Below are 14157 nucleotides of genomic sequence, written 5' to 3' on the forward strand. Positions count from 1 at the left end.
AATTTAGATCTTGGAATCTGCTTAACCGTAAGCTCTAAAAAATCACGGTGGTTCAGCTTGCAAATTCACACACCTGACCCTCACCCAAATTCATGGGATTTGTGAGCTCACAACTCGAACCCCCGTCCTGAAGGACATACGATTACAAGACCAGTGTGCCATGACTCGGCTAGGGAGGGGGGTTGTTTTGAAATTTGTACAGGGAATCCCCCCTTTCCTGAAGATTTTGGATCAGGTTTTAACACACAAATAGTATATTTATATTAGTTCTTTAGTGATGTAGTAAAAAATGTAGGACTACTAAAATGTAGGACTGAGACTTTTACTCTTGCTTCCAAGTTCTGTCACATTTTACAAACCGTTCTGTTGGATCTCGTGATGACAAATACATAGATACCCATCTCACCATAGAGATCAAAAAGGGTATGGACCCTTTAAAGGTACATCTAGGATGCTCAATCTTACCTATGACCAAGCTCTGGTTAGACCCGATAACCCCTTCTTCTAGGTGTCCTGATGACAAGAATATAATAGACCCTCCTCTTGTTTCTTCGTTTATGCTCTTTACCCTCCTTTCTATTACCCTCCCTTGCAATTTAGATATGGTTCTGGTCCCTAAAAAGCACAAGTAATACATAAGTTTTGATTTTCTTCCCATCAAGTTTCTGTAACAACCAACAACCCGTAACAACCGTAACAACCAACTAGTGCAACAATCGTTGCACTAGTTGTCAGTTACCACCAAGCATGGTTTCAGAGGGTTGGATCCGACCACGTCTTCTGGTGTATGACCTGCTAGCATGAAGTTAGGGCCCGTCCTAAAATGAACAGACATTATTATGTATATGGAAGGGGCTATCGCCTCCTCAACGCCCCGCTCTTCACGCTGAAGTTTAACTCTTTGTCACAACTTCACTTTTTAAAACAATAATAATTTTAGCGTAAAGAGCGGGGCGTTGAGGAGGGGACAGTCCATTTCATATACAGAATAATTTCTGTTCGTTTTAAGATTTAATGTTGTTCCTTACTTTCAGTTGAAAAAAAACTTGTTTTTTTTTTTTTAATTTAATTTCTGATTTTTTTTTAAATAATGCTGGAGAATTCAGCATCCCCTTCATGGAAATTCTCTTCCTCCTTGGAAAGATCCTCCCACGTAACTTTATTCCCCCCGAATCCCCCCACACACAGACACACACATACACACCAAAAAAAAATCCCCCTGAAAACGTCTGTATGCTTCCCAATAACCAATACTATATGTAAACAATGGGTGAAGTTCATAATTTGCAGCCCTTCCTCCGGCGAGTGTTGGGATTAAGTCGTCCTCAAAGATGTAGTTATTAGATTTTTCGACAAAACGGCTATGTTGAACAAAGTGGCTATCTCAAAATTTTTTCCGACTTTGGGAAAAAATGAGCGTGGGAGAGGGCCTAGTTGCCCTCATTTTTTGGTCACTTAAAAGGGCACTAGGACTTTTAATTTCCGTTTGAATGAGCCATCTCGCGACATTCTAGTACCATTGGGTTGATACGATCACCCCTAGGAAGAAAAAAAACAAATGAACACGCACCCTTGATCCCTCTTCTGGCAAAAAAAAAAATACAAAATCCGTATTTTTGCAGTTAGGAGCTTGAAATCTCTCCAGTAGGGTTCTCTGATACGCTGAATCTGATGGTAGGATTTTCATTAAGATTCTATGAATTGTAGGGGGTGTTTCCCCCTTGTTTCGAAAATTAGGCACATTTTCTCAGACTTGTAAGTTTTGATGGTTAGAACTATACTTGATAAAACTTATATATTTAAAACAGCATAAAAATCCAATTTTTTTTATGTATCTATTATTGAGCCGGGTACCAAGAACTGTTTGATTCCTGGCAAACCTTTGCTGGGACGGGGGTATATCCATTCTTGTTATCTTGTTAGTACATATAATGCCACTTGATGGGAAGGAGGAACTGGTGTCCTGTTTGTACTTTTTCAGGGTCCAAAATCGATTTTACTTAGGTGGATAATCGATTTTGCTTGTGTGGATAATAGGGAGGAGGCGGAGTAAATTCTTTAAATCGGGACATTCACCATAGCTTGTTGTCGGACTTCAACAAAATGTGGCGGAAATCGAGGATTTAGAATCTGACGAAATAGTTATCTTGTCTGACCCTTCGGGTCTTTCTTGTTTCCTTGCTTAGAGTAATATTTTTGAATGAAGCTTTTGATTCTAATTTTTTTCCGAAATAATGATTGAATATTCTTTTCAACGCATTTAAACAATTACAAAAAATTAATAAAAACATTTTTTCGTCTTGTATATCTTTGTTTAAATCTTGCATTTCTAACCAAAAAGTATTGGAAGCAGATAAGTGCCAAGTTTGTCTTCGAGAAAACCTTGTCCTATTCAACAAAATCATTCAGCTAATTAAAAAATGAGTAAAAAAAAATTTACTAACTTGTGTTTTCTATGAGAAAACCTAACTCTAACTATGGGATAATACTATTTGGTTTTACATTTTATAAATGTTTAATAATACAGGAGAATAATTTAGAACTGGAGAATGTGCCTACTTTCAGAAAATGTCAGCTTCCATCAAAATAAAGTAACCGAACTTAATAATTAAAAAGAAATACATAATATAAACAATATACTAATAAAAATTATGAATAAAATAATAAAAAATACTTAAGCAATAAAAATAAAACTATAAAAATAATAAGCAAAATAAAAAAAAATAACAAATATTAGTAAATGAGAAAAAAATAAGATTATTTAAAATTTTGATTAATTTGAATAGATAAATAATTAACAAACTGATTTTTCATTTATCAATATAATACCCATTATTAATAAAAATTAATAGTAAAAATTCTTAACATAATAAATAATAAAATAAGTTAATTGTAACTAATTAGTATCCAAAATTTGGAACCTTCTTATTTCAATTCTTGTAAAACTCTAATTTGATTTCAATTGAACTAATTAGAATCTGAAATTTAATAAATAGAACTTATTAAAGTTTATAATAAGTTTTTGGGTGTCGTTACGTTCTTAGCAACCATTTTTGCTTTAATTTATATTATGCCCATGCATTGCAACAAAAATTCTCCTTTAATCAGTTGGATTTTTTTTTGCATTTGATTTAAAGTTTATGATATAGGTTCCCTCTCAAATAGGTGTTTTTACGACAAACCTACAGCTCTAACTTTTACACAATTTATATACTGTCATTTTTATACAGTCCTGAAAAAGTTACGCCAGATTTGCCTCTGAGACCATCTGTCTTTGCTAGGCCACGTTTTACGGATGAAAATGATGGTTTTTTGTCTTCCGTTTGGGTTCAAACGAAAAGGCCGTCTTCGAATTGGACGTGAAAAGGTTACGACAAGATTTTAAAGGAAATTTGAACTTTGTGGGAGGGAGTAGATGTTGAAGCCATGGTTCTCAAGTTTTTCATCACTTTCACCATGTTAATAAACCACCAAGCACCGATTCACCAGGCCAGAATTGGGATATTTCCTAGAATTTTTCAGAGAAAAGAATCTAAATTTGCTTAAAAATAGGAAAATTGTCCCTTTTTTAACGATTTTCAACCAATTTTCAGCGTATTTATAATCTTAAAAACAATGGTAGTCTCAGATGGGCTGATGTTGTAATGATTTTGCTCATCATGCTTTTGCTCTTCAATATAAATCTAAATTTTGTATCTTGGTGCCTTTTGAATCCCCGCAGTTGAATCCTCCCTGGTACTTAAAAGAAGATAGACTATCTAGTATCTTAATTACTATCTAGTAATCACACCTGTGGCCAACTTCATGAGCAGACTTGTAAAAACTTCAAATCAGTACTTCCTTCTTATTAGATTTTATTTCAAGCTCTGTTTCTTATAACTAATTTCTTTGGTTTTTGTTATTATTTTGCTTTGACACGCAAAGGATCAATTCCATCAATTTCTTTGCAGCCCATTTTCTCATTGAAGATGTCTTTAAGTATAATTAGCTTCTTTTTTGTATTGATGTGTGTGTTCTTCTGCCAATGCACTCTATCCGAGGTCAGCCCAGCTGTCCAGAATCATATCACATTCTGCACAAAATTAAAAGGATTGGGCCATTGTGGCTTAAAGTTACAATAGAATATATGGAAAACAGCGGTACATCTGCGGGTAGGTACGCGTGAATTAGTATGGGAGGGGGGCTAATAATAAAAGGATTAAAAGGGGATATTACACGGAAATATATGAGATAGTATGTGAGATTGAACATTTTGAAAATTTGGGGTAGGGCTATCGGGCTCAACCTGGGATATAAAAATATACAAAATATCTAAAGTTTTTCAAACGACTCCACGTGGTTTCTATTTAATTCAATTATATGCGTAAGTGCATGTGGCGTGCAGTAAGTTCTTAAATGAAACGAATCGAAAGGGTTGGGGCTTCTCTAGACTCCCAGTCGATGCGAAGAGGTGAATAGCACACTGTCTGATTTAACTCAAAATCGTTCAAAACACCTGTTGCTTCTTTAGATTTTGAGCGTCCCAGCTATAAGATGTGGGAGCAATGGGGGAGGGCTTATAGAGAGAATTGATTGGTATGTACGCTTATTTCCCATTTTTCCTTGTGACACTTCATTGTACAGTATATATATATATATATATATATATATATACATATATATATATATATATATATATATATATATATATATATATATATATATATATATATATATATATATATATATATATATATACACTGTGCTGGGTAGAGAATTTGAAGTGGCGAAACCCTATATAGGCCAGTGTATTCTCCTGATGAGCCCTTGTGTTGGGTTGTTGCCTCTGAATTATTTGTCTATATTATTTTTTCTATTGTTTGGTAAATGACGACTTATACTTATTGACGACATGACTGCCTGTCCATGGATTATTCTTTATGGTTGATTGTGTATGGCTATGCTGTTTGACCTATGTGATTGTGTGGATGAGTAGGGTTAAGGCCTCATTCAAGTGCTGGTCTATATTAATCACTAATTTAGAAAAACAGTCTTCCTTTTCTCCTTCTGTCTTTATTTTTTTTTATTTTTTTTTTTTTTGTGTGTTTGTGCTGTTGCATTGGTGATTTCTCTTTTCATGATATATATATATATATATATATATATATATATATATATATATATATATATATATATATATATATATATATATATATATATATATATATATATTGCTTTTGGTTCTAAACAATAAAAGCTATTTCAAATATATATTTTTGTTCACTTTATTTAACCAGAATGTAGTTTCATTAGCATTTTAGGGGAGATGGGGAGTATTTTTTTTCTGGGACTTAACAAATGTGCCATTCAGCTTGGTTGTGGTAAACCAAGTAGTAATTTATGACATTTTTAGCTTATTGCCAACCCCGTTAAAGTCGGGAAATTTGGCTGGTCAATCCCTTCCATTTGATTGTATTTGGATGTTATTTGGCTCTCGAGGTGCTTTGAGGGCATCTCGAAACAGAAAATGTCATTTATGACTTTCCGCTTATTGCCAACATCGTTAAAGTCGGTAAAGTTGGCAGGTCAATCCCTTCCATTTGATCGTATTCGGATGTTATTTGGCTCTTGAGATGCTTTGTTAATTTTTCTTCCTTTTTTTCACCTCATCTAACAGTATTAATAAGATGAAAGTGATGTAAAAACAGAAAAGCCGAAACAAATGGAAAAAATTGCACAAATTAAAATTACTTTATACTTAGTAGAAGACCCCTTTGACGTAATTCCTTAAGTGGAAGCTTCAGTTCACGCAATCAAAGAAATCTAATTATCGCTTTTTAGTAATTGTCAATGTAGGCTTAACTATGTCAAAATTCAACAGGTTAATAGAGTGCGACTGAAAACATGTTCATGATTTTGATATCAACCAGCCGTAATATCTCCTAAAATGTATCTATGATGTAGCAGCTAAAATGTACCTTTATCTTAAAGTATGTCTAGCAAGCCTTTTGCATGCTAGATTTCTCTTTTGATACGGATTTGCGTAAATTTCAACCCCTCCCCCTTGAGCTCCCAGAATCATATGACTCCTAGATTTAGCGTGTTTCAGACTCATTGATAATTTTTATTGAAGTTGTTATCTCTAAATTTTGAGCCGATGCCATATTGAGCCCAGGAGTGGGAAGGGTTCATAAGTCCCTGAAATTGGGGGGGGGGATATGCAGGAGACCCACTGGCCTTTACTAAGTCTACTTAGTAGCACATACACTAGAATAATAATTGTTAGCCATCATCGCAAATGCTTACTTTTCTAAGCTTTGTTCTGATTTTCCGTCGTAAAGTACAGCTCCCTAGGTGGCAATTTGGTGGCATCTGTTAAAAAAAAAAAATAATCAAAAAACAGAAAAGAATTTTTCACTTTTTCAACTCTTCTGTTAAACGCAGCACGTAACGCATCGTCTTTTGAGTTTGCGACAGCCAAGCTATGATTAGGTACAGCTCCCCAGGTGGCAATTTGGTGGCATCTGTTAAAAAAAAAAGTCCAAAACCAGAAAAGTATTTGTCACTTTTTCAACTCTTCTGTTAAACTCAGTACGTAACACATCGTCTTTTGAGTTTGTGACAGCCAAGCTATGATTAGGGCCTGTTTGTAAGAAAAATTAAAACACGTCATGACCTGAAACAATTAAGTCATTTCTTACCTTCAGTAGGTAATATAAATGCTTTAATGCTGGAAAATTTGTCCAGGAACCGCAGTTGTCACAATTAAATAGGTAATGAATGTTATTATTGCTCATTACTGTCCATTTTTTTCAACTGTGTTAGTTTATTGCTACTTCATTATAGAACCTTCACTTTTAGAGCAAAGTGATATTAAATATTTTAGGCTCAATCTGTCAGAAAAAATGACTATAAACGTCCTTGGATGAAGAATACTAAGAGAAATATATTTATCAAACCACAAACATAACATCAGTGTTTACAGCCACCCCGACAAGTGAAAAAAAAACTTGTCCTGGGGGCCGCCAAAATTACACTAAAAAATAATACAGGATTAAATAAATTAAAAAGTAAGTAGTACAAACCGCAAATCCTAATCGGCACCACATACCATACAACTAAATAATTTCAACTTTACTGTTAAAATCATACCCCAGGAGGCCATACTAAATTATTCAATTATTAACTTACACCCCCCCCCCCTCCTCCAAAAAGAAAGAACTAAAATTCATACTCAATAAAAAGGATTTCTTCAATTTCTCTGTTAAACAAAGAAATATCGCTATTATTTTTATTACTCTGATCTAAATAGTTCGTACTTCTACCCAGCTCTAAATGGGTACCTGGAGAAATCTGGGGAAGGTAAACAGGAAGGGTGTGCGAAAGCACATGATGGCTGGCCCCCAACCCCCCATTGCCCTTCCTGGCTGAAGGGCCAAGAAGCGGAGATCAGCACCGCCGGTACGGACTGTAAAGTCTAATGCCGTATCCTTTACCTTTTTTTTTTTTTTTTTACTTCTAATCCCCCTATGAAGCACAGAAAACATCGACCCGGTCGAAAAAATCAATGGAATATTAATTTCTTCAGATGACCGAGCGTCATGATCGTGGATCATGGATCTCAAATTAACTAAACTGTCAAAATATGAAAGATTCGTAACATGTTGTAGCCTAAAAATAAACAAAATTGTGTATAACTTTCGCAGTCCAGAAGCTGGTAGTATCCTATTCGCTCGTAGATGTTCCGTAACGAATCCCAGGGCTGTTGGCCAACCAACAATCGAACATCGCTATTTTGACGTTGGCATTGTCCAGCCTCGTACATGCCAGACAATGGAAACAAATGTACCAAACCAAATGCTACTACAATACAGTATGTATGGATGGATAAGGGAAAAATAAAGGAGGCATAGGACTTAAGTAGGGGGAAAAAATTTCTCATAATACATAGGTTACGAGACAAATTTTGACTCATAGACTGTACATGACATTTGAATGATAAAATTCGTCAATATAAACTCCCAGGTACTTAATCGATAAAGCACGCTTTAAAATTCCACAATGCGCTGTAATTTCATGAATCCAAGGGTAAAAAACAGGAGATCGGGAAGAAATGAAAAAAATTGACTTCCTAAAATTAATCTTTTGCCTATTTATCTTCAACCAAGAATGTAACCTATCTACATTATAGAATAGAATAGAATAGGTTTTATTTGCACAATCTTTCGTTGTCATAAAACTAAATGGCGCTTGTGCTTACAAAAAAGAAAAAAGGATTAAATCAAACGACAAAAAAAAAATCAGAAGGCAAATAGTTTAAAATCAACAATTGTTATACTTTGATACAAAGAAAGGGATGAATGAGTTGGAAAAACGATTTGTGCGTGAAGGAGGTGCTGCTAATCTGTCAAATTTCTTCAACCTAGTACTTCGATGTTTCACTAAAACTGGTGGTAGTATCGATCTGTATTTATCACTTCTGAGAAGATATTGGCCAAATTCAAGGATCAAACTGAGACGACGCTCTTGAAGAGAGGGAATTTGTAAAGTGGATTATCTTTCATCGATGTCAGAAGTAATTCTTCTGTCTTTGCAGTGCTGATAGCCACAGTCTCATCCTCAAATAATGACACAGTTTCATTTCGGAGGCTTTAAGTCTTTTCACTACCACTAAAACAACAATTATGGATACAGTTTTGGGCATATCATTAATAAACAACAAGAAGAAAATTGGCCAATGACGGATCCCTGTGGGACACCACAAGTAACTGGGCGTAATTGAGATTTTAAGCAATTCATCTCTACAAACTGGTACCGGCTACTAAAGAAGTTCCGTATAAAATCGAGAGTTTTACCTCGGATTCCATACACTTCACATTTTTCCAAGAGTAGACTATAGTCAACTGTGTCAAAAGCCTTCATTAGGTCTAGAAATACTGCATCAACCTTAAATCCTTTGTCTAAAGTCACATTAATAACACTTGTCAAAATATTAGTGCATTCTCGTCTTCCTATTCTTCCGGAATCCAAACTGATTAATATTCAAAAGTTTAAACTTCTCAAGAAATGTGGTTAACTAAGCATTTTTCAATAAGAGGAGAAATAACTGGCAGAACTGATATTGGGTGAAAATTACCAAGATCATTTCTATCACCACTTTTATAAACCAGTTTCAGTCTTGCATATTTTGAACAATATAGAAACAACCTCTGTCGGGAGCAGTCAGTAATCAATGATGTTAGAATACTAGATACAGATGGAAAATACATTTCAGAATTTTTAAACTCATCAAGTCACTACCAGACGAACTGTTTTTCATGGCATACATTGTATCCCTTTGCTTGTCCACGGTAATCAAATTTAAATGCAACGATAAATCAATAGGCAACGGTAAAGTGGATCCAAAAGGTGGATCTTCCGGATATGGGGAAGTCGTATTGGTTATATTTTCTCTCTCTCTCTCTCTCTCTCTCTCTCTCTCTCTCTCTCTCTCTCTCCCTCTCTCTCTCTCTCTCCCTCTCTCTCTCTCTCTCTCTCTCTCTCTCTCTCTTTCCTTCTCCGGATACCTCCCTTTATAAAACTTTATAGCTAGCTATTATCAGAGACTGTTACTCATTCTAAAACAGTTAAGTAACTTTATTCTTTCGTAAATAATAAAATATGGCTTAAAAATTATGCAAGAACTACAGCATACCCGACTATAGGCTAAATAAATATTATTAACACTCATTAAAGTCATATATTTTTCTGAAGCTATTATAGTTAGTTTATCTACCAACTCATTATAAGATCTTCATTATGAAACATAGATTTCAAGAACAAAGCGTTGGCAAATTTTAATTACTCTGTGTTTCAAACATCAGTCGTGATATAAGTATATTATTATATGCTATTCAGATTCCCGTTTTCAAAGTGCATCATTAATAGTCTGATTAGGGTATGTGAAGTGAAACACAGCTACTCCTACATTTGGCTGGTGGTAGCCGTAAGTTAGCTCGTGTTATTACAGCGGTAAGTGGGTTATCTACGGTCCTGGAAAAGCTACCATAAGTGGTTCGTTACTTTTTTCATGTTGGTATTATTATTAGGTTTTTAATTTATTGTTTTATTTTCATGTGTATTTTGTTATTATTTTATGGTTTTTATTATTGTATGCTTCAAATATCATTTGTGCTTAATTCGTATTAAAATGTGCTATTCATATTTAATATGTAAAGTCGACTATTAAAGGTTCTAAGCTAATCCCTCCCCCGTGTATAAATCTCTCCTATAATTCCCCCAGGAAAAGTACCCCCCCCCCTGGATAATCCCTCCTGCTAGTAAAATTGCGCTGCCAAAGGGAAAGTATGACAAATAAAAATTATGATGAAAAGAGGGGAATTTGGAATTTTTCGCCTATATTCCAGAATATAGGTAGGATATATAGAGGAGAATATCCTATAGTAATTATTTTTGAATTTATATCTCTTTTAATTCTTTTTTTCGTATTTTAGGAAGTTAAATTATTATAGCAGGGAATTTTAAAGATTCGAAATACGAAATTAGTTGCAACTGTCAAAGGGTTGCCTTTTGATGGAAGTGTACAGAGATGCAGGCTGGGACTAACAAGTATGAGTAATTACTTCCCGTGGACCAGATCTGGTACTGACGTTTACTGTGTTTAATACCAGTTCACCCCGAAATCGCCCCGAGTCACCGGGGACCCGAATCACCTTGCGATCGAAATCGCGCCCGGTAGGCGCACACAAGAAGGTTTCTCCGTCTCTAGTACCTTAAAGAGTTTTTTTTTTCTTGTGGGCAGGAATCCATATTTCAAATTAGGAGGCAAATTTTTTTTTTGTCCTTTATCTTAACCCTTCTATGATGATTCAATCTTTGGTCCCCAAAAACACGAAAAAATTAAAATAAATGTAAAAATAAATCCTAAGATATTCTAAAGCATATTGTTATGAAATAAAAATGGCTCTGTATGGGATCGAACCGGATATCTTCTGCATGTAGAGCAAGTCGGATAACTACTACGCTGTAAAACCATGTAAATATGTCTCGTATAGATTAAAATTCAATTATGAAAATGCTCAAATTTGTGCTCTAGTTTCAGCATATTTGGTCTATTACGAAAACTGTTGGCTCTATCGCTATCTTAGCTCTATGACTATCTACCTTGGTTCTATTGCCCTAGGAATGACGCATGGACGGATAATAGATAGACATATCTATTAACAAATGATCAATTAACAATGATCATTTTTATACAATCCTAATACTGGGGGGGGGTGGATTAATGCCAGAGTTGCCTCTCACTCAATTAGACTATCTGTCTTGGATTTTTCTACAATTAGCCATGACTTGATGCCCACAACTATCCAATTTGCTATTAAATAAACGTAGTGAACAAAATAAAAAGAATAAATTGGGAATTAACGCACCCCTAAGAACTTGGGAACGCATTTGTGTCAGGAAAGGATAGCATTAGTAGTATAATCTTTTATATTTGGGGGGGGGGGGGGGGTTTCCACTAAATAAGTATTGATTCTGCACCCCCTAGACTTTGAAAAACACCTTTTGGGTGTTTTCATTGAAAATTCTCTTTTTTGGTATTTTGGTTTAAAAAATGAAAATCAAAAGATATATAGCATTAGTAGTGTTTTTTTGGGGGGAGGGGGTCCCACTAATATTGTATTTACTCTGCACCCCCTAGTCTTTGAAAAACACATCTTTGGCTATTTTTGTCGAAATTTCTCTTTTTTGGTATTTTTGGTATAAAAATTAAAATAAAATAAAAATGCCCCCCCCCCTCCTAGTTTTTCGTGGATTGACGCCTCGCCATGGTTGTCCTTTTGAGATTAAACCGTAGCAGTTATCTTCAAAATAAAATTCGCTCGAGTTCCACGTCTATTTGTCCATGAGTCAATTGTGATGTAATTCGTGCTGAGTTGTAAATGACTAAAATGCACATTTTTTATCTATTAAATAAGGAGACTGATGTGAAGAATAAATAAACACCGCATGGTACTAGATACGGCAAATGCAGGAATTGAGCATTGGACTTCAATTTAATTTTTGACTAAACACTCTTTAAATAGGACTTACTTAGCCAGGGGCGAACGTAGGGAGAAGTGGGGCCTATGTTATTTAATTTTTTACATTTTCTGGATCCCTTCCCCCGAAAAAAATTCATCTGATTCCTCTCCAAGAATAAATTCATGTGTATATGCTTATTTTGAGCTAATCGATGTTGCACAAACTTTGAGGTGTTCGGAAAGCCACAAATAAAATAGTATTAAATGAACAGAACCAAATTTGAAGAATGATAGTATTTTTTAGGGAAATGAACATTCAAAATACCGTTTGATATGCTATATATTACAAAAATAATAGTTTCACTGCCCTTCCCCCTCCACGATACGTCGGGTGTCCCTAGGTCAGTGGCCTTTTGTGATATTGATAAATCTGGCCCTTGTCGTAGATTAATGAATGTAATATATGGCTTTATGAAACTCGACCAAACTAAACAACGGCTTTGTGGGATTTGTTGAAAACAATTTTGTGTTTACCAATAGTGGCAAAGTGGGTAGAGTTCTGCAATGTCCCGTCGTCACAGGGGCAGAATTTTGAAGCGTAAACTCGATGTTAAGGTTAAAAACGGCATGCTACTGCTATAAATTCATCAATCTTTTGTCCATGGCTAGCAAGTAAATATTTCAATAAAACTTCTCATCGACAAGGCTTTTAACCGCAGGTTTGTGGACTCGAGCCCCGAGCTAGACGTTTTTATTTCCAATTGCAGGGCTGACAGAAGGTCCCTAAAGCCTCTGATAGTCCCAAAGCTGAAGAAGGTCTCTAAAACTCCCTTTTTGCAAGGTTAAGCAATGTCAGCACTTCAGCAAAGAAGTCCTTTTAGTTTATTAGTGACCGTTAGTGTCCTGACGACTGCAGAATAATTTCAAGGCTACAGCGTCCAAATCTTCTTGATAATGATGGACGAAGACCTTTGATGTTTATTAAGGCCTCTGGCCTCTGGAGTTTATTAAGGCCTCTGGACCTTGGATGTTTATTAAGGCCTCTGGAGTTTATTAAGCTGCTCTGCTTTTTTGTATTCTCTGTTTAGATATATATTCCCTGAGATTCGACATTTTTGTCTCAGCTCACTCTTAATGGACTAATAACTTCACCACAGTAGCCATTGATGTCAAGCCTTTGTACATGTAATCCTTGTGTCATTGTTCCATTGGTAACTGCAACCTAGTAAAGAGCAGTCCTCGGGCCATGGTACCTGAAGGTTTGAAAAATGGTTTTAAAAAATTAACGCTAAAAGAAATCCAGGATTGGTAATCGGTATTATTTTTTTTTAACTCAACATTAATTTATAGGCTCGACATCTTTCTTTTAGAATTAAAAATGCAAAAACACGCCTGAAATGTCTATAAAATGGCCTCAGGTCGAGAAGAACAACACTTGAATTGCCTTGTTAGAAAACTCTTCATTCGAGGTTTATAGCCCCCTCTCCAATACCGTAAAACTGACAGTATCGGTATGTCTCCATTTTTTCACCCCTACGCCCTGAAGTAGTATTAGATTGCTATATTTCTGTAATGCCTCATGGTATATTGCTCTGGGCGTTGACTATGAAGTGTTAGATTTTCAGTTCAAGTCTCGTACTCGAACTTTTTTTTTTCAAACGATGTCAAAGCAAGTAGGACATGGGCAGGCTACTTTCTTCAGCAGAAAGTACTCTCCCCATCATCAGTCAATAATAACGGCTGTGAAACAATAATTCTGTTTTGACTTACGAAAATTTTGAAAAGCAGAGAGAGCTTGAAAAAAAAGAATGAAGAAGAACAATGGAAGCGCAATTACAAGAGGCTTTTGTTCCCCGTAGTAGCAAAATATTTGTTGGCATGAAAATATAATGAGTCGGAGGTAATAGGCTTGAGATTGTGCAGGATCTTGACTCTTGTTGATAGAAGAGCATCGCCAAGTGCTGAAAACCATGTTGCGACCAAGATGGACCCAGGATTGCACAAAGCCTCCATTTATATTGGAGATCCCAGGGACTTCTTACTGTCCAGTTCTAAGCCGGCTTAAGCGCTTCAGTGTATACTTAAGAAGATATGTGATCCCCGTCCTGCACTGGTATCCGGGATTATTGCTTTTCCTGAGGCCAAAATAATTTCA

The 14157-nt window shown here is 35.4% G+C and overlaps 1 protein-coding gene across 7 annotated transcripts in view; it reads left to right on the top strand.

Annotated features, from left to right (window-relative positions):
* Positions 1-14157, top strand: part of LOC136034003 (trifunctional enzyme subunit alpha, mitochondrial-like) — a 110304-nt gene that overhangs the window by 55415 nt on the left and 40732 nt on the right. The window lies entirely within an intron of this gene.

Source organism: Artemia franciscana, chromosome 12 (assembly GCF_032884065.1).
Source record: "Artemia franciscana chromosome 12, ASM3288406v1, whole genome shotgun sequence".
Taxonomy (NCBI): Eukaryota; Metazoa; Arthropoda; class Branchiopoda; order Anostraca; family Artemiidae; genus Artemia; species Artemia franciscana.